The 22,425-nt window shown below is 36.3% G+C and overlaps 1 pseudogene; it reads right to left on the reverse strand.

Moving 5' to 3' along the window:
• Positions 1-5,632: 5,632 nt before the first annotated feature.
• Positions 5,633-22,425, reverse strand: part of LOC109101285 — a 51,876-nt pseudogene continuing 35,083 nt past the window's right edge.

Below are 22,425 nucleotides of genomic sequence, written 5' to 3' on the forward strand. Positions count from 1 at the left end.
AATACTATATTTGTACTAATGGTCTAATGGTGTGATTGCAGGGTGGTTTGGGGTTATGAGAGGAACAGAGGAACAGTCTCCAGGAGATTCAACAGTCACCCAGATGAGAGGAGTTCTTTGATGATGATGTTATAACACTTGTTAGCCAATCTAATGATGACTAAATAAACACAATCATTTAGGTCAGGGGTCTTTGGGGCTGGATTGGACACCATGACTGTGTGTTTTGGATCTGATCTTGTAACCTATTTGTGGCAGGTGGGTTACAATGTATCTATGTAAAGTATATGTACAATATATGTATGTGTATATACTTGTATAAAAATACAAGGAACATATTTCTTTTCTATAAGCTCTTTGTTATGAAATGTGGCAGTCAATGAAAGAGCACTACAAAGGAGAGCATAACAAAAACTGTTTTAATAATGAACACTACAGGGAACAACACCACACTCTACTGCAAATGAGGATGAACAGAGAACTCAGTTTATATACAGAGCAAACAAAGTGAACTAATGAGTTAATGAGATGATTTGTCGTTTTGCTCTACAACGTAAATTATACACGTGTACGTTGAATCTTTTAATATTATCATTATTATTATTATTATTATTATTATTATTATTATTATTATTATTAACCTTTGGGGTGTGAATTGTAAAAAAAAAATGTCCAAGTACCAAGCTATGTTCACACAAATCGTATTTTACATAAATAAAAAAAAACATGAAAAATATATTTAAAAAATATAAATATGAAAATGTGTTAGGTCTATAGGGTTTAGCTCAGGGATTCTCAAGTCTGGCCCTCGAGGTTTCGCTCCAACCCTAATCAAACACACCTGAAGAAGCTAATCAAGGTCTTCTGGATTACTAGAAAGTTACTGGCAGGTGAGTTTGATCAAGATTGAAGCTGAACATCAGGAATGTGTACCTCGAGGGACAGAGAACTTCTAGTTTAGCTGATTAGCAAAGGAAGTCGCAACATTTAAAAGTGTGAAAATAACTAGCTTTTTAATATCTAATAACGGATATTTCCCTTGGTATTCTAATATTGAAGAAGAAAAAAGATGCTAATGAACAGTTAATAATCTCTGTAATGTCTGTGAACACGTGTCAGTGCTGGAGATGCAGCAAACATTCAAAGTGTTTCCTTCAAGCCAACTTTCAACAGAAGTGTTAAAAACTATAAAGTCACAAAAATCAAAAACCTAAAACCTAAATTTATACACTATACACTCATTCTTAATCATTAAACATACAATAAAAAATAACACATTATATATTATGGGATTAAACATTGAAAAATTTTCATGAAGTGTCAAGTAGATGTCTGCAGTGATCCACACATGCTGCTCATACAGACTAGTGTTTCACAAGCAGAGGAAATCAAGATGAAATCATTTCCATTATTGTTTATTATTATTATTATTATATAAGTTCACTCTCAACGTGTCAGCCAAGATGTATTTCTGTTACCCATGCATCAGGGTGACAGAAGATGTCCAGATGAGTCTTCCCTCCTGGGTGCCATTTACGAATCTCCCAGTGTGATCCTGGGACAGTGAGAGGACAGGCACAAACAGGAAAGACAGAGAGCCAGATACATCTGTGCTTGAATCAGGAAATGACAGTAAGACTCCTCTTCAATCTGAAGTGTCAGAACTTCCCCAGAACAGGTTTGTCCATCCCAGCAGTCTTCACAGAGCACCCAGAGCCCCAGGTTCTCAGGTTACAGGAGACATAACAGTCACAGGCATGTCCCCAGAAAGGAGAGCAGACAGTGGGAGGACAGAGAGCAAAGACAGAAGAAGGGTAGAGATGGCTATGAGAATGGCGGACTAAATCTTAATTGTCAGTCTTCACAACACTTTGCTGTGCCACAAACAGGATTTTGGATGACGACACAGACCAGTCACTGGATAGATTTCCTTATTTAAGAATATTCTCAGATAAATTCACATTGAATGGTGCCATTTCTAAGAGTAGTTTACATTCAACACACGTTTGACAATAAAGATGTTTCAAGAGAATACAGTATGGGAAGGAAATGAAGCCTCATCACAACCTTTAGTTTAATTTTGTGCCCATAGACAATAGTATCATGTATTATTATTTATAAATTATAATTATTATTATCCATCAAAAATAGACTAGCCTACCATCATCAATGAAGCATCAAGAACAACCAATAATGACACGCTCAAAAAATTTGTAAAAAAAAAAAAAAAATAATTAAAAAAATTTCTCTGCGATCAGCTCCGGTGGCCGTGTCGGAGACGTAAAGCAGACATGTACAGTGTAAATAAGTGGTTATGAATAAGAGATTTATCCGTCATACAGTGTAAGCTTCACAACGGGAGTGTTTTTTAAAGAGCATAATACTCACACTAGACTGAAGTCTGTTATGATGTTCTTTGGTAATGTAAATGTTCTTTGCTCGTTTTCTGTTTGAATAACTGAGGAAATGTAACCGTTTGATTAATTGCTCATCATCAAACAATTCAAAAAAATTCAAAATAAACAAAAAAAATAGTGCATGTCTCTGTCTCCTCGTGTCATCACAAGCCCCTACTGGCAACTCCTCCTAAACACTTGAGAGACCTCTCGAGCTGTCTGGGAGAGTAAGAGTGATTCTTAGCTTTAATAAATTTGATAAATTGATTTTATCCTTAAGTTTAAAAGTAGGAGTAAATTTCATGAATTCTCAGCACTTAAGACTAAAATGGCACTTTGAGAAGCTTGATAAATACGGGCCCTGGTCTTCTCAGCATAAGCAGGTCGGGGCCCCTCTCCCTCCACCTAACATCTGTGTGTGGACAAGAGCCACGGGGAAGGGGGGTACCCTATAACTAACAGGGTCTATCAGTGTCAGCAGACACCCAGTCCTTGTATCACATCAGACATCACCTTCAAACAAAGAAGGGGTCTTTACTTTCTTTTTTTGTTAACAACTGTTTATTGAATTTTCTTCTGTGAACAGTAGTATCAAGCAAAAAGCAATTGTGCAAATTTAGAACCCATCCCAACCCATCCCACCCCTGGTAAACTCAGGATAAAGAAGAAAAATAATAAATAAATACATAAAGTAAAATAAATAATAATAAAAATAAATTAAGTAATATTAATACATAAAAATACAATAAAATAATATTTACAAAGATTTTAGAAAAGATGACACAACATTAAAAGATGAATGCCATAAATTAACAGTTTTCACATTAGACCCATGTATACGAGAAGTTGAGAGTTCCATCGAGATAATGTCCAACAAATATACCGCCCAGGTTCGTCTGTCCATTGTGTGAGGAGGATTCCAACGGTTGACTAGCAATTTTTTTGCTGCAGTGAGAGCAGCTAACAGTAAACATCTTTGTTGGACGGACAAGGTAAGGTCCCAAAAGTCATTCATGAAAAAATGGCGTGGAGTCAAACAAATCTCAGTACCCAACAAATAAGAAAGGTCCTGTGAGAGAAGAGTCCAAAAAGGAGAGAGAGAGAGGGGCACTCCCAAAAAAAAATGCAAAAATGTGCCTAAAGATCCTTGTGAACAGAGATTGCACTTAGGAGAAGAAGACAGATTCATATGAAAATGTTTCATTGGAGTCAAGTAAACCCATATGCAGCAATTTCCAATGAATCATTTGGTGGTTAGGGTTTTTAGAAGACAGTTTTAAACATTCCCACATATCTGATCCGAAAATAAAACATGTACAATCCTCATTAATATCCTTAGCCCAAACAGTTGTAATAGATAAAGGTTTGTATGAATGCTCAAGAAGAAAAAGATACTGTAGATGACTAAAGCAGAGGAGGGAGATTCCTCAGGGGGAAGGATTAGTTTGCGCAAAGGGTGAATAGGCAGTTGAGAGTTCCAGGGCTCCAAATAAACCCCCAGGGCTGATCTAATGCGCAAATACATAAAAAAGGAAGTGCCTGGCAGATTATATTGAGTTTTAAAGATTCTGGAAGGATTGTAAACCATTATCATCATAGATTATCTCCCAGAGTGTTTTACTTTAGTTTGATTTGAGTCCATTGTGGGAACAATGGGATACCACCATAATCAGTAAGCGATACTGTATGCTCAATGAGACCTTCCAGTAACTGTAACTTCAGAAGTAAACATTACAGTGAACAGTGAAAGATACAGTCGCCTAACCATTTAGAGCATCTCCTCTCCGATTAGATAACAAAATGTCCAGCTGGAGTTCACTGAGAATTGGAGGATGAATGGGATCTGAGAAAAACTCTCGCTTCTTCTGGGGAGTATAACATTTTAGGTTCACCCTGATTGAGAATAACCTTCAGCGTTGCAGGATAGAGAAGAAAATTCTGGATGCCTGCCTCTCTCATTTCCTTCCTAATTGGCGCGAATGCACTTCTTCTTTTTGCGGTAACCGGAGAAAAGTCTGGAAAGAAAGACAGCGTTGCTCCGTCGGATGTTTTCACCGGGGCGTGAAGTCTGGCGGGCCGCAAAATGAGCTCCCTGTCCGTGTACCGCAACAGTTTAAAGATGAACACCCGTGGTTTAGCGCGATCTGAGGAGAGCCTTGTGTACACGCGATGCGCTCGTTCCACTTCAATCTCTTTGCCCGCCAGAGACGGAAGCCACGTCGATAGCGATCTTTTTACAAAGCCCATAGGGTCATCCTTTTCGGACCCTTCAGGCAATCCAACCAGACGCAGATTACTGCATCTATTGCGATCCTGTAAGCCCACGACCTGTTGCTCGAGCGCGGCTACTCGCCTATCATGATCTGCGACAACTTTCTTTTGTTCTCTCATCTCCCCTGTAAGAAGATCCAGTTTGGAGCATAGCGACTGAACAACTGACATGTGAGAAGCGAATTCGTTCCGCATCGCTGTCAACTCAGTTCTTAGAATGTCCTCAAAGTGCGCAACAGTATTCGCCATTTATCCACCATATCATCCGTGGTCGGTGGCTTGGATTTCTTCTTAATCGGAGAGGCCGACGGAGACATCTCCTGCTGTTTCCGATTGTAAGCCATCAGGAATAGTATTATAAATGAAGTTAACTTAAAATAAAACGAAAAAATCAGCAAAAAGGGGCCAAACGTACGGAGCTCTACTCAAGTGCGACTAGGTTCATGAGCACGTCACGTGACTCTTGAAGGGGTCTTTACTTTCCATTCCAGTTTTGTTTTTCAGTTTATACTTTTCAATCAGTGTCTATAACATACAACTTTATGATTTTCCCCACTGTTGCCAACTTCAGAATAGTGATTATTAGAAAATAAAGAAAAGAATAAGGGATGCTCAAAATATTTTTTCTGTTTGTTTTGCTTAACCTATTTATGTTACATTTTTCAAAATAAATAAATAAACAAAAAATAAAATCTCAATGTCATAAAAAAAAGCATCGAGTAAATTGTATCATTATAGAATTGTGTCTGCACAAGTAGTGTAGTGCAACATCTTACACAAAGATGTTTCATCATGTTTGGACGTAAAGTGTTCATAACATTGCCGAAAGTATTGGTTTGGAAAGTGAAAATGCACCGGTAAAACTTAAGTGACACTTTTCTAAAATGTGTGTTTGGACTATGCAAATAAGTTTCACAGGAGGAAAGAGGGAGGGTCACACAGCTCTGACAAAGCAACACCCGACGTAATCACTTATGCACTTTATTACTTTATTACTTTTGCTTTTTCATTCATGTATTTATTTAGTAGTTATTGATTACATTTGTCTATCATTTCTTAATACAACTAATTTTATTACTCTTGTGTCTTCCTTGTGTGAATGATACAGAAAGAGGCTCTACAAGTTAGGTTTCACACCAATCTTTCTTATGTGATGTACTCATAACCACACCTTAAGAGACATGTGATCCAAACATCATAACGTCAACAGTGACATGTACCCATCACTGCACTATTTCACCTCCCTAAGGTGATGAAAGCAAATTCACTACAATATCAGCATTTGTCCAGGTGACAGTCTTGATCAGGACGTGTTGTTTTGATTCAGTTGTTTGGAGCTTGTGGAGTTTCCACTGTCAAATACTGTACAATAAAGAGAAAGTTAAAATACACTAAGATCTGATTTAATACAAGATAATAAATGAAAGCACTGACTCAATAACTTACTATAGTTTCTTCAGTTTACAGTGTGGATCCTTCAGTAGAGCAAAGAGCAGCTTCACTCCTGAGTCTCCTGGTTTATTAAGGCTCAGATACAGTTCTGTCAGGTGTGAGGGGTTTGATCTCAGAGCTGAAATCAGAGCAGCACAGCCTTCCTCTCCAATACTGCACTTAATCAGCCTGCAGAGAGTGAAGAACATGAATGATCTCTGAGACACCAGGATCAGTGCTATAGAGATTTTAACTTGCCAGCAGCTAAAACATTAATTTAAATGCACTCTACTCACATGATTCCTGATTGTGATGCTGAACTAGTTTATAATACTATATAGGTGATGATGTTAAAATAAGAGTAACATTATAGTATAAATATGACATATATTTTACTTGCGCTTCTTTAAAGTTCACTTAATTTGGATCGAGTTTAAATTTTATTGTAGCTCTATGTTTAATCTGACTCTAATTTTCAAGTGATTATTAAATTTAGAATGTGTTTCTAATTAGTAACTAATCACAAATATTGGTTAAAATTAATTGAGATATCTGATTATTCTGGACTTCCTATCCATTTGTAAATTTTATGGGTCTTGCTTCTGATCTCATTTCCTTCCAGCTATTTTTAGCTGTACAAAACAGCTTGTTTTGCTGCTTGATATTACAAATTGGTGTGTCTTACCATATTATTTTAATGACACAAATTAAATATAAACACACTGGTTTGTAGTGCAAACAGTTTTACCGTTTACTGCGCTTTGGTAATTCTTCTCATTATTTAGCTATAGCAGCTAATGAACTAGAAGTCTCGCCCATCGCTTACTTCTGTGTTAAAGAATAAGGTGAATACTATCAGAAATTCATTCATCAGGGACTCGTTGTCACATTTGAGTCTCACACCGACCGGAGGTCATGGATCTCGCTTTTACAAACTCTCCGATCTGAACTTAGTCAGAGGAGCAAGGTTAACTTATATCTTTAAATCGCTCGTCTACTGCTTGCTCAGAACAAAAAGTGTAGTTTGTTAGTCACTTCAGCACAACTTGCTAAGTCAGCGATAGACAGAAATCAAAAGGTCTCTGATGATGTTCCTGCTGCTCCATTCATCCGTGAGCCTTTAGTCTGTTCTGTCATGGACACAGATTTGAGGAAACATCAGCCTCCACATGATCTACTAGTCATGATGAGTTCAGGAGAGATCAGAATAAATCAAATATAATATTTTATTTGTCAGGTAAGAATGTATCATGCTAACTACATAATTAAACAATAAGAATCCAGTTCAGAGATAATAAATACATAACATCAGTTGCTCAAAGATGAATCTAAGAGTGAGAGGTGCAGACCTGACAGCGGAAAAAGTAGCATTTATGAATGCTGTTCCTCTTATATAAATACTCTTCAAACAGATTAAAATGTTCAAGACTTGGTGCTATTATTGAGTACATGTAAATCTGTTATTCATGAATTGGAGAAAGACTGTCAATCTGTCATTTTTGTAATTATTTATCTGTATGTTTATTATAGTGTATTACAGTAACACTGTAAAGTGGCTGAAGTACTGAACAATTACAGTAAACTACAGACAAATGTGCTGCCAGTATTTTACTCTTAATGTACAGGACAATGTTCAGTTCAGTACACTGTAATTCTATATGCAGCAAATATATATATATATATATATATATATATATATATATATATATATATATATATATATATATACAGTACTTTATATCTGAAACTATGGCCAATTAATTACTGCAAATGTATAGAATTTTGGCTCACTCTAAATTAACGAAAATAAAAAATCAATGACAAATAAGTGTATATACAAATAGGGCTGAAACGATTAGTCGACATTATCAATAAAAAATTGTTGACAAATATTTTTGTTATCGAAAAGTAATTTGATTTAATTTGACCTAATTTAGAGCCTGCAATAATGCGGTTTGACCAGTGTGGCGCTGTAGCGCAAGACTGTAATTCAGCCCTCCTGGATGTAATTCAAGAGAAGAAGAGACAGCGCTCAGCTGCTTCAGAGCAAACCAGGGGGGCAGGGTTTCATATTTTATTGAAGCGTCCCTGGGCGCCGCCATTGGCTAGCGGACCCCCACCTGCTGTTAACATTCCATTGACTCCCATTCATTTTGGCGTCACTTTGACAGCGAATAACTTTACATCTGAGGCGTTTAAAGACTCCATTTGTCCATTCATTATTTCTACAGAAACACGAAAATGTATAAAAGGCCCCATTACCTTGTATCTTACGTTATTGCCCCGTAGAAGCTGTTTTTGTAAAAATAGGCTAACAATTGCGTCATAACCAGCGACTCTCTGTCACACAGTAGAGAAATTACCGTATGGACAGGAGGAGAAGCTAGCAGGCAATCTTTTACTGTCTATGAGGCTATCGGGGGGACGTGGAGGCATGAAGTCAAGAGAGAAGCCCATAGAGAGTCCAGAAAAGCAACGGGACAAAATTATTCAACAACGTCTGCAAGATTCGGTGGGTGATTTAGATTTCTCTGACAATTGTAAGTCAGCGATTAGAAGACTTACAATTGTCAGACAGGTTGCTCACGTGACATTTACATCATCAAGCTGAGTTTGAGTCTGCGCAGTACGCTAGACCCCCAGGAAGTGCGTGCTTCTAATTGACTTCACTTGTCTCCGTTAAATCCAACGGTGTTGCTGTGTCCATTTCTTTTACTGTCTATGGAGCAAATGCATCCGATTTTAAGAGAGATTACTCTACCAGTCAAAAGTTTCTGAACGGGAACGTTAAGATTTGTAATGTTTTTTTTTTTTTTAAAAGAAGTCTCTTCTGCTCACCAAGCCTGCATTTATTTGATCCAAAATACAGCAAAAGCAGTAATATTGTGAAACATTTTTACTATTTAAAATAACTGCTTTCTATTTGAATATATTTTAAAATGTAATTTATTCTTGTGATCAAAGCTAAATTTTCTTCAGAAAAAAAACACTACTAATAATACTTGAATTAAACAAGGATCCATTGAATTTTATTATTATTATGTTAAAAATGGTCAATATTTAAAACAGCTGAGTGTTTAATTCAGCTGTTTAATCATTATTTATTTATTTTATTTATTATTATTTATTTAATAAAAAAATTCACAACATCATATTAAGAACAGAAAGATCCATCAATTTATCTGAAATGAAAAGCTTCTGTAACATTATACACCATACCATTCAAAAGCTTGGAGTCAATATCATTTTTTATTTGTATTTTTATTTTTTTGTGAGCAGCAAATCAGAATATTAGAATGATTTCGGAAGGATCATGTGACTGGAGTAATGATGCTAAAAATTCAGCCTTGAAAGCGCAGGAATAAATTTTAAAATATATTCAAATAAAAAACAGTTATTTTAAATAGTTTTTACAAAATTTGACTGTTTTTGCTGTACTTTGGATCAAATACATGCAGGCTTGATGAGCAGAAGAGACTTCTTTAAAAACAATGTTACTGTTCAAAAATGTTTGACTGGTAGTGTATATTGTGAATAAAATTGTTTATCCAAAAATAAAACATCTAATCACTTCCCTTTATTTTGTTTCTTATCCATATTATATGCTTACAAAAGGAGATGTTAGGCAGAATGATGTGTCATTCAGTTATTTTTCATATAGTAATTAAATGGTAAATAAGAAGGATTCTCTGTGTCATCTCATTTTGTGTGTCAAATATATTTATTTGTATACATTAATGTATAATAATTGTAATTACATAATATTATTTCCCAAAGCTGAAGTGATTAGACTACCTTTTATGTATTTTTTATGTATAACAGTATCTTAACTAATTGCAAGAGCTGAATAATCAATAAAATTCTATTGATTATTCAGTGAAATAATCAGCGATTAGTCAATCAATCGTTCTAATAATCGTTAGATTAATCGAGTATCGAAATAATCCTTTGTTGCAGCCCTATATACAAACATACATTTGTTTTGGGCACATTCAGTATAATCATTGTATTTGATCATTTACATTTTGATTTTTAAAGGAATCATTCACCCAAAAATATAAATTGTCATAATTTTCTTCCCTGTATGTCGTTCATAACCTGTATGAGCTTCTTTCTTCTGTGAAACACAAAACATGATATTTTGAATATTGTTGGTAACCAAAGTTTGGGCACCATTGCTTTCCATTGTGTGGACAAAAACATTTCTCAAAATATCTTCTTTTATTTTCCAAATAAAGTCATAATTTTTACAAATAAAGTCATAATAACTTTAACATGAAATGTTTTTGTGTTAAATTATTTTCACACTGTTTGTTGTGTTCAATAATCCCTTTAACATGAAATGATTTTGTTTGGGCAGTACTTTCACACTGTTTGTTGTGTTCAATAATATAATAACACTCACCATAGTTTCTTCAGTTTACAGTGTGGATCCTTCAGTAGAGCAGAGAGCAGCTTCACTCCTGAGTCTCCTGGATTATTAAAGCTCAGATCCAGTTCTGTCAGGTGTGAGGGGTTTGATCTCAGAGCTGAAATCAGAGCAGCACAGCCTTCCTCTCCAATACCGCAATCATACAGCCTGCAGAGAGTGAAGAACATGAATGATCTATAAGACTATGTCTAAGTTTTAGGGTGAGAGTGTGTTTGTGTGTGTGTTTGTATGAGCACTACTTTTTCTATACACCAGGATCAGTGCTATAGAGATTTCAACTTGCCAGCACAAGCACAAGATAAGAAACTATGGAAATGCACTCTACTCACATGATTCCTCATACTGAACTAGTTTATCATTTTCATTCTTCAAACCTTTTGTAGTATTATACATGCAATAATGTTAAAATATTATAGTATAATATAGTAACATTACAGTATTACTATGACATATTACTCTGGTGTTTAAGATTGTGGGGAGGTTGAGAGGCAGGTATATTTGGAAAATAGACATCACTCTTCATTTTTTCTCACACTGAATTAATATATAATTATAATAATTGTATTTGATAATTAATATTTTGTGACTGGTGTTTGGTAGTTTACAATGGGGCTAAAGATGGACTCATGTCAAAATTATTACAATTAAAATTATTACAGACAAATGAGAATCATTAAAAACGGCTTATATTTTAAACAAAGTTCTTGTTGATGTTTTCAGTTTTGTCCAAAGTAATTAAATCAACAGATTTTCAGTAACTGAAGAATATGAAAAGGAGGATATTTGGGGAAAAGAGATGATCACCATATTTTTAATGAAACATCATATTTAAAAATATTAAATCACTCACAAAATATAAACAATTATAATTTAATTGAGATGCTGTAAAGTCATATTAAGTTACTATGAGATCTTCAGGCAGTGTAAGAATCTTTCACAATCTTTTCCTTTATAATGAAATATTCCTGTATTTTTGTTTTATAAATCCATTTTGCAATGTACTCAGTTAATAAAAGTAAATTATTTTTATCAAAGCAGAATATGGTACAAACATTGCTGAAGGGGTTGTTTTAGACAATAATTAACTCAGATATTATGCAAAACATATTACTTTAGTTGAAATATTTGTATCAATATTGTGGCCCTTTAGCCTCATACTGGTGAGTCTTTAACCTCGAGTGTGAGATAAAAGACCATTCTTTCCACCTCATATTTTTCTATATATTTCTATATGCCTGTGGAAGTTGCATTCATTATTGATTTGTCTAAAATCTCGGAGGGACTCGTGTCTTTATCCTGATTGTACTCTAATACTGGTGTGCAGTAATGAGAGAAGCACTTCTAGATTCTAGCAGTCACTGCAGCTGTGATATTAAAGAAAAACACTACAGTGCTGGTTTTTATAAAAGACTCCATCAAAATATTGCCATTAATTAGATGCAAATTTAATTATTTTTATTTCTTACATTTATTTTAACCCTCAAGCATCCTTCACACAGCAGCCCTTAATTTGTCCTTTTGTTTTTTTCAATAAATGTCATATCACTGTCTTCAATAAAATAAAAATGTATTTTTTTATTATTATTTATTTGGCTCTAAAAGTACCATATTTAATGTAAAATATGCTTATTTATGTAATATTTAATATTTCTTATACTTCAGTAAAAACAAATCATTCCAGTAAGTTCAGAGCCAAAAACCAACTTTTTGGTGACATCTGGTGACATATGAGGGTATAAAAATAGTGTAAAACAGTTTACATTTTTTTATGCTATTAAATGCACTTTAATTAAAACTCCAGTACACTTCTGTATAGGTCTGAGCGATATGAGCAACAATTCATATCTCTGTATTTTTTGGCAAGCAATGACGCGTCACCATGGAAACCATAAAGTGACAATCTAAATAACAACAACCCTCCCGTCGCGTGAAATGTACAGCAAATCGATTTTTATGCCCAGTCTCAAAGCACACAAACTTATATTTTGTTGTTCTACGTGCAAAATCAGTGTTACAATTCTGCACGAGCCACTCGATATCCACCTGTTCTCTCTCGGAGAGTAACTGTGCAGCTATGTTGGGTTGAACTCGTTCATTATTCTGCATCAGGAACCAGTCGAGTAGGTCTGAGCGGCTCACACACACGTGTCAGAAACACGAATTACTCGGTAAAGCATTTCTGTGTCATGCTGAATAATTATTGTTCTACGTTGTGTGTGTTGCTGTGCGTGATGTACGTAACTTGATTGAGATTGACGCTGACGTAATCTAGTAATGCCTGGGACAAAATTACTAAAAGAATTAATATATATATATATATATATATATATATATATATATATATAATAATATTTTTTATTTGTATCAGACTTTTCTGCAAACACCATTTAACAAGTATTGAATTAACCCTTTCACACATAAGTTTAAAATATTCTGGCTGACCCCCCAGCGTGAGTTTTTCAAGGCGACCGTTATTTAGAATGTGTCACTTTATGGTTTCCATGGTGACGCGTCATTGCTTGTCACGTGACATATCGCAAACAACAACAGAGCTGAATGATTGATGATCTGCTTTTATGTCATTTTTTTCCTTTTTTATTCAAAAATATTCACAAATTTGTTAGATATGGCATGAAATAGCTGGTATTCCGGATTGTCAAAATATATGCAAGTGGAAGTGTTTTGTTGTTTAAACACCTTTATATAACGATCGCGTTAGTTGAGCTGTATGCGCGGTGGGCGCCGCCATCTTAGTTTGTGCCGCAGACGCAGTTCAGAGAATCGGATCTGTTGGATTTACAACACGTGAATTCATCCACTTCTCCCGGAAATACATAAAAGGAAGTGGCTGGGGAACTGGGAGAATAATAGTGTAAACTTTAAAGTTACTTACACAATGTGTATCTGATATGAATAAAACGTGTCTAATTATAATGGAAAAGGATTATTATTGCCTCTTCCTTTGACATCAGTGTGTATTTTACGAACTCTAAATGTATTGTATTGTATGTATTGTAATACAATACAATAATCAATGTTTCGTTCGTTATCTGGCTCGGTTCAGTCAGTGTACTGTTTGAGTAAATGAAATTACTCCGGGATATTGGTTTATTTGAACTCAGAGGGAGTGTCAGCCATGTTAAAAAAGTTAACAGCTTAAGTCATTTGTGGATTAATGCTTATTGTTGATGCGAACCGTTTCAAACGATTCAGTTCGATTTGGTGAACTGGTTCAAGAAGATCCGGTTACATCGAGTGATTCGTTCGCGAACCGGATATCACTAAACTGCAGTCTTGTGAATGCGCTCATAACAGACCCGGGAAAGAAGTCAGTGCTGAATAAAGTCGTAGTTTTTGATATTTTTGGACCAAAATGTATTTTCGATGCTTCAAAAAATTCTAACGGACCCTCTGATGTCACATGGACTACTTTGAAGATGTTTTTATTACCTTTCTGGAACATGGACAGTATACCGTACATACATTCTCAATGGAGGGACAGAAAGGTCTCGGACTAAATCTAAAATATCTTATACTGTGTTCCGAAGATGAACGGAGGTCTCACGGGTTTGGAACGACATGAGGGTGAGTCATTAATGACATAATTTAGATTTTTGGGTGAACTAACCCTTTAACATTACATTTGATATTGCTGACATAAGCTTGGTTCAGATGAAGTTCTGAAGGTAACGTTTCAAACTCGTCTTTCATTTTTTCTGAAGTAGTCATTCAAGTGCCTTACCAGAACCCAGTGTAATGCTGCGTGAATATCTGTTTTATACAGTCTATGGTGAATATACGTTCAGAAGCAAATTGCATACGTTCAAAACTATACACTTTAGAATAAAAGTAATAATAGCATAGCTATACTCTTATATAAATAGCCATACAATAAACAAACGACACAAATGTGTGAATATTTCCTTTTATTTTGTTATAATTCTGTGTTGTGTCATTTAAAAAGCATCGTCTGGATGGTAAAGTTGGGCGCCAGCGATCTGCGGTGATGTGGTCCAGGTAATAGAAGAAGAAGAAATCTGGGTGATCTGAAGTTGTAACACGTTGTGGGGTGTGTACTGTGTTATAGTATCTGGGACTGGGACTAACAGAAATAAACTCATTCAGGTTTAAAACAACTTGAGGTTTAGTAAATGACAATTTTCTTTCTTTTTCTTTTTTGGGTGAACCCCTTTACGAAAAATGTGAGATATTTGCATTGGAAAACAGCTTCAAACTTTAGAGAACATAATTTGGACATTATTTTCCCTTCAGTTTTATTCCTTGAATTTTCTATAATTGGTATTTAAAAGGTCTTTATAAAGTTTTGAATTTATCTTCATAAAACCAGCAGAAACCCTGTTTATGGACACCGCTATTCTTTATTATTTTGCTGAATACTGTTGTGAATCCTGAAAAATGTTCAGTGCTGGCATATTGGCCATTAGCAACTTTTCTTAAAGGGTTAGTTCACCCAAAAATGAAAATTAGGCCAAGTTTTACTCATTCTCAAGGCATCCTATGTGTATATGATTTTCTTCTTTCAGACGAATCCAATCTGAGTTAAATTAAAAAGTGTCCTGGCTCTTCCAAGTTATTTAATGGCAGTAGACAGGTGTGTTTTTTTTCTCAGCAGTCCAAAAATAGTCAAATAAAATGTACCCAACCATCAATAAAATGTGCCTCACATGGCTCTGGGGGGTGAATAAAAGCTTCCTGTAGCAAATCGATGCATTTTTGTAAGAAAAATATCCATATTTAAAACGTTATAAACACTTTTTTCTCTCTTCCACTGACTATCATACGTGCAAGCCTAATGTTGTGCTTCTACTTCGTGACAGGTGTATTGTTGTCTCTCCTCCGCTCTTTCATGTTCGTCACTAATCACCGGTGCATGCATGACTCCTATGTCCTACTTCATCCACCCGGAACAGCTCTCACGAAAGTTTTCTAAATGTTTTAAATAACATTTTAAATATGTATATATATTTTTTTTACAAAAACACATGGATGCACTACAGGAGGCCCTTATTCACCCCTCGGAGCTGTGTGAGGCACTTTTTATTAGGGCCCGAGCACTGCAGTGCGAGGACCCTCTTGGAATTGCTCCGTTTATTATTCTTCTTCTTCTTCTCCGCAATGAGTCACATTTTTGATGGGCCTAAACATGCTCCAAAACTCACGAAACTTTGCACACGCATCAGAAACTGGCGAAAATTTACATCTGATATAGGTTTCAGAAGTGGGTGTGGCAAAATGGCTCGATAGCGCCACCTATTAAATTTCAAAGGAGTGCGCCTCGAGCTACGTTTCACGTACATGGCATGAAAATTGGTACACACGTGTAGCACACCATTATCTACAAAAAAGTTTCTTGGTACAAAATCCAAAATCCCAACAGGAAGTAAGTTATTTTGAATTTCCTGTAGGGATTTTTGTGCAGTTTTTGCCATTTCCATGCCTCGTACTTTGACGAACTCCTCCTACAGTTTTAATCGGATTGTCTTCAAATTTGGTGAGTGTCATCATAAGACCTTTGTGATGTTAAATTGCGAAGGTTTTGAGTTTTCGTCAAGGGGTGTGTCCCTGGCGGCCTGTCAAAGTTTGATGTTTCGCTGTGAAACAGGAAGTTGCTGTAACTCAGGCAAGCAATGTCCGATCTGCCCCAAACTTCACATGTGTGATAGGTGTTCTGAGTGTCCTGAACAAACACTCATGACCAAATTCAGTTATAGTCATAGCGCCACCTGCTGGCAACAGGAAGTGACATGGTTAAACCTGTTTTGGACTCCTAGGAACATATTAAAAAGTGTCAACAAGTGGTAAATAGGCTGGAAACATGCTAGAAACATACTAAAAACATGCTATCAACACTTAGCTAAGTGGCTAAAGCATGCTACTAATACAGTGAAAAAGGAAGTTGCTGTAACTCAGGCCAGCAATGTCCGATCTGCCCCAAACTTCAAACGTTTGACAAGAGTCCTGTCCTGAACACATCAACATGCCAGTATTCGGTTATAGTCATGGCGCCACCTATTGGCAACAGGAAGTGTCTTGTTAAACACTGTTATGGACTCCTTGCAAAATAATAAAAAGCATCAACATGTGTTAAATAGGCTGGCAAAATTCTAGAACCATGCTAAAACATGCTAGCAACACTTAGCTCAGTGTTAAAGCATGCTATTAATTCAGTGAAATAGAACATTACTGTAACTCAAGCATACATTGTCCAATCTGCCTCAAACTTCACAAGTTTGATTAGAGTCCCTGGCCTGAAGACATCTACATGTTCATATTTGGTTATAGCTATAGCGCCACCTACTGGCAACAGGAAAGTGACATGTTTTTCACTGATATGCACTATTAGCAAACAAAAAAGAATGCCATTGTGTGCCTAAAAATGCTAGAAAGACTAGAAATATTCATCAAACATGCTAACAACATTAACTAAGTGCTAAAACATGCTATTAATACTATGAAACAGGAAGTTGTTGTTGTAACTCAGGCACTTTGCAATATCTGATCTCCCCCAAAACTTCATACGTTTGATAGTTGTTATGCCCTGAACACACACCCATTCACAAAATTCAGTTATAGACATAGCGCCACCTGCTTTGTAACAGGAAGTGACAGGGTTAACACTGTAAATGGGACTCCTAGGAACAATATTAAAAAGTGTCAACAAGTGTTAAATAGGCTGGCAACATGCTAGAAAACATACTTATACATGCTAGTAGCACTTAGCTAAGTGCTAAAGCATGCTACTAATGCCCGTAAAAAAGGAAACTTGCTGTAACTCAGGCAAGCAATGATCAATCTGCCCCAAAATTTAAACGTTTGACAAGAGTCCTGTCCGGAACACATCAACATGCCCTTATTTCGGGTTATAGTCATAGCGCCACCTACTGGCCACCAGGAAGTGTCATGTTTAACCACTGTTATGGACTCCTGGCAACATATTAAAAAGTGACAGGAAGTGCTAAATAACACTGGCAAACATATTAAAAACATACTAAAAACATGCTAGTAGCACTTAGCTAAGTGCTAAAGCATGCTACTAATACAGTGAAAAGGAAGTTGCTGTAACTCAGGCTAGCAATAGTCGATCTGCCCCAAACTTCACACCTTTCACAAGAGTCCTGTCCTGAACACATCAACATGCCTGTATTTGGGCTTATAGCATAGCGCCACCTGATGGGCAACAGGACAGTGGCATGTTTAACACTGTTATGGACTCCTTGCCAAATAATAAAAAGCATCAACGTGTTAAAATAGGCTGGCATAGAACATTACTGTAACTCGTGCATACCATGTCCAATCTGCCTCAGCTTCACAAGTTTGATTAGAGTCCTGGCCTGAAGATATCTACATGCTCATATTTGGTTATAGCTATAGCGCCACCTACTGGTAACAGGAAGTGACATGTTTTTCACTGATATGCACTATTAGCAAACAAAAAATAAATGCCCAATTGTGTGCTAAACATGCTAGAAATATTCTCAAACATGCTAACAACATTAACTAATGTGCTAAAGCATGCTAATTAATACTATGAAAACAGGAATGTTTGTTGTAACTCAGCAGCAATCAATGTCCGATCTGCCCCAAACTTCATACGTTTGATAGGTGTTATGCCCTGAACAAACACCCATTCCCAAATTCAGTTATAGACATAGCGCCACCTGCTTGTAAAAGGAAGTGACCATGGTTAACACTGTAATGGACTCCTAGGAAAATATTAAAAGAGTGTCAACAAGTGTTAAATAGGCGGGAAACCTGCTAGAAACATACTTATACAGGCTAGTAGCATTTAGCTAAGTGCTAAGCATGCTACTAATGCCGTAAAAAAGGAAATTGCTGTAACTCAGGCAAGCAATGATCAATCTGCCCCAAACTTCAAACGTTTGACAAGAGTCCTGTCAGGAACACATCAACATGCCCTTATTCGGGTTATAGTCATAGCGCCACCTACTGGCAATAGGAAGTGTCATGTTTAACACTGTTATGGACTCCTGGCAACATATTAAAAGTGTCAGGAAGGTGTTAAAATACATTGGCTAGCAACACTTAAACATACTAAACCATGCTAGCAACACTTAGCTCAGTGTTAAAGCATGCTATTAATGCAATGAAGTAGAACATTACTGTAACTACGTGCATACAATGTCCAATCTGCCTCAAGCTTCACAAGTTTGATTAAGTCCTGGCCTGAAGATATCTACATGCGGCATATTTGGTTTATAGTTATAGTGCCACCTACTGACAACAGGAAGTGACATGTTTCTTAATACTTTTATGCACTATACCAACACCGAACATATGCCATTGTGTGTGCTAATCATGCTAGAAAATATTCTGCAAACCTGCTAGCAAACACTTACTAAGTGCTAAAGGATGCTATTAAACACTATGAAACAGGAAGTTGTTGTAAACTCTTGCATACAATGCCCAATCTGCCCCAAATTTCAACCACTTTTTATAAGAATCCTGGGTTTGATAAGATTCCTAGTGTCAACAGATTTTAAGGCCCATCTTTCAGTTAAAAACGGGCTGGCGACAAGAAAGTACTTGTTTTAAACTAACTTAAGCTTATGCAATATCCGGGTCCTGCCCAAACTTCTTGTGTTTGATGTGGTCCTGGCCTTCACAACTCATTCTTTAGGCCAATATTTGTTTATAGTCTTATGACCACCTGCTGCAACAGGAAATTAACCAACATGCAATGTCTGATCTGGCCGAAACTTTGCATGTTTGGTAAGAGTCCTAGCCATGAAAGACATTTACCATGCCAATTCAGTTATAACGCATCGCCCCCAGGTTTGAAGCAAGGAAATGTGGCACAATATGCCTTTTTATAAGCATATGGCCCAACGTTAGCTGTTCTCCTAGGGCCACCGGTTGGTGGTGAAGCCCCGGTGCGAGGGCCCTTTCTCGCTGCTTGCAGCTTTAATTATGAATTGATGCACTTTTTTTGACTACTTTTTTGGACCTGTTGAAGACAAAAAAACCCATCTATTGCCATTATAAAGCTTGGAAGAGCAAGAATAGTTTTTAATATAATCCGATTGGATTGGTCTGAAAGAAGAAAGTCATAAGCACTATTCGGACGGGAGACTAGTTTTTCTAAATAAGTTTGTAGTTTCGCTCTTACCACCTGAGTCTGCAATTTTTCATGTACCAATTCTGACCGGACAGGATCTCAAACTTCGTGTTTATTACAGAGGTGGGAGGGTGTCTGTTTTGTGCATCTGGGCGTCACAGAGATCATGCGCTCTGTACGCGTGCATTGCATATAACGTGAGTCATTCGGATTGATTACGATTAGTATTATTTACAATAAATGCTAAAAGCTAACATGTGCTAGTGTAGCAAAAGCCATGCTAAGGTGTGGTTTCTTTAGTGCTTAATTTGTTTTTTTTTTCGTAGGCTTAAACTAGCGATTTTAAGTTTCCATAAAGGTACATCTGTAATTAAAACATTAGTTTAACTGATGGCATAAATGAACGTGAGTACCGTTAAATCTTTACCTGACCTGATATACAATAGCCAATATTAACAGTTTTACGTGACTCTGGCTCTTGTTTTATTATTTTTATTTTTTTTATAATTACTGATTTCTTTGCCGGGAAATGAAAATATATCGAAACATGCACGCTGTAGTATCATCTACAGTAATTCACTTTGGCCAAAAGCAACACAATGCAAACGGCGTTGTGAAATAAATATCGCTTGTCAATCACAGGACATTTCGCATTCCGGACGGGATTATTTTTCTCAGAGGATATGCAGTTTGCTGAAAAACAGTAGGGTACTGTCGCTCTGGAATTATTACAGAGGAGTTGTTAATGAGAAAAACCAGACATGGCAGATTCGGACGGGATTAAAATCACCAAGTACGTCTGTGAAACACAGATTTCTCTAACGACCCCCTGTAAAACTAGTCCCGTCCGAATAGGGCTATACACACCTACGATGCCATGAGGGTGAGTAAAACATGCGTTTTTGGGTTAACCAACCCTTAAAGAGTCATGCTTTACTCTGAACATGCAGTGCAACAGACTATTATTTAAAGGAATACCTCTCTTTACACCGATATATTTTCTCTGATCATTATTAAAATGGTGGGACAAGATTAGACAGTTAGAATTGGATTAGAAAAAAAAAAACTAATATATTGTGTTGGGTTTGTCACATTTAATGACATTTTAAGAAATCATGTAGAATACCAGTGAAGAAAATAATTTCCCCCCCTTTTTTAGGCCTAGTTGGGTTTCCCCGGGGTTATTTTTCCACTTATTTTCCCCATTGGGATTTTGTAAAGTCTTTTGTGTTCAGCAGACAAAGAAATTTGTACAGGCTTTTAACAGTTTAATACAGGAAGTTATTTTGAATGTTTGTAAACGCGAAACAGTTGAGGAGCACCAATTTACTTTTGACTTCATTTTTGGTTAAATTTTTTCAAAATATCTTCCACTTGAGGGTTGAAACGACAATTTTCAATGTATTGGTAACTGTGCTTTTAACAAAACACACACTTTAATAGTGTATGTACATATGTGTGTTTCATTTGTTGTATAAATTTAATATGTAAATGTAATATTTTGTGTTTTCCAGCCATCCGGTGAAATTAGGGATGATTTGAAGAGATTGACGAAGGCATTTTCTGATTTAGCAACTGAGAGGGCAGCAATGTGAATGTGCTTCCCAAGATAATAACTCAACATTGCTCTCATTTACCGGACATCTCGTATCCACTGTACATCTCCCATATCCCCAAGGTGTTTGGACTCCTAATCTGGGTCTGTATGCAGTGAACATCCACTACCTCAAGCACATGAAATACACCACTGAGGCTCTGCAAAAACTTGTGAAGAACATCTGCTCCCACCATGTGCTCGCTACAGCAGCAGGCTTGTATGTGTGGGAGTGAATGTACCAGCGCTCTCTCCCCTCCTTCAATATACCACCACTGAGGTGCCCTTGAGCAAGGCACCGGCACCCCCAACTGCTCCTCGGGCACCGCAGCCTAAATGGCTGCCCACTGCTCTGGGTGTGTGTTCACGGTGTGTGTGTGTTCACTACTGTGTGTGTGCACTTTGGATGGGTTAAATGCAGAGCACAAATCTATGTCATGTCACTTTCACTTTTCAATGTTCATAATGTGGTCCATCGGCTCCACAGCACTCTTTTCATAAAAAGTAGTGTTTTTTTTTTTTTTTTAAGGAACTTTAGGTTCTTTTGTCCTTTCACTACATTTTAGAATGCCCATTGAAGTTTATCTGTCATGACTTTGGAATATGCATGTTCTCATGTAAACAAATGTTGTTCCACGTCTCATTTTCTTATACAGTAATGTACACATTTTCCTTCAATGACAAGTGCTTTTACTTTCTTTTTCTGTTTCTTGTTTTATGACCACTAAATAGCATTATGATGGGAGAGAGTTTGGAAACTTTCAAGATCTTCTGATGTTAACTCTTGTCTGGTCATGTTGCGCTATGAAATTTAGAATCTGACGGTTCAGATCTTTGTGCTTCCATGTGCTTTCCCATTTATATCTTATTATACAGAAGTACAGTACACTCATTTTTTTTGTAACTAAATGTGATATTATATACATATTATATCTTGGTTTATCATTTTGACCATGACTTGCACTATGGTGGGGGAGTGCATGTGAACGTGTGCAGGGTAAATGCAACTAAGTTTAACCTTCTGATTTTCATATTGAGTTATGAAATTAAAAATAATCCCTGTGGTTTTGACCTGATGAATTGAAATGCAACTATTTGTTTCTTCAATCTCATGCCAATTGTTATTTATTATACATCACACTTTTAAGTGTTGGTTCAGATCTTTAGGACAGTGTGTGTTTGTATTTTTGCAATTTTTTTTATC

Source organism: Cyprinus carpio, unplaced genomic scaffold (genome assembly GCF_018340385.1).
Source record: "Cyprinus carpio isolate SPL01 unplaced genomic scaffold, ASM1834038v1 S000006811, whole genome shotgun sequence".
Lineage (NCBI taxonomy): Eukaryota > Metazoa > Chordata > Actinopteri > Cypriniformes > Cyprinidae > Cyprinus > Cyprinus carpio.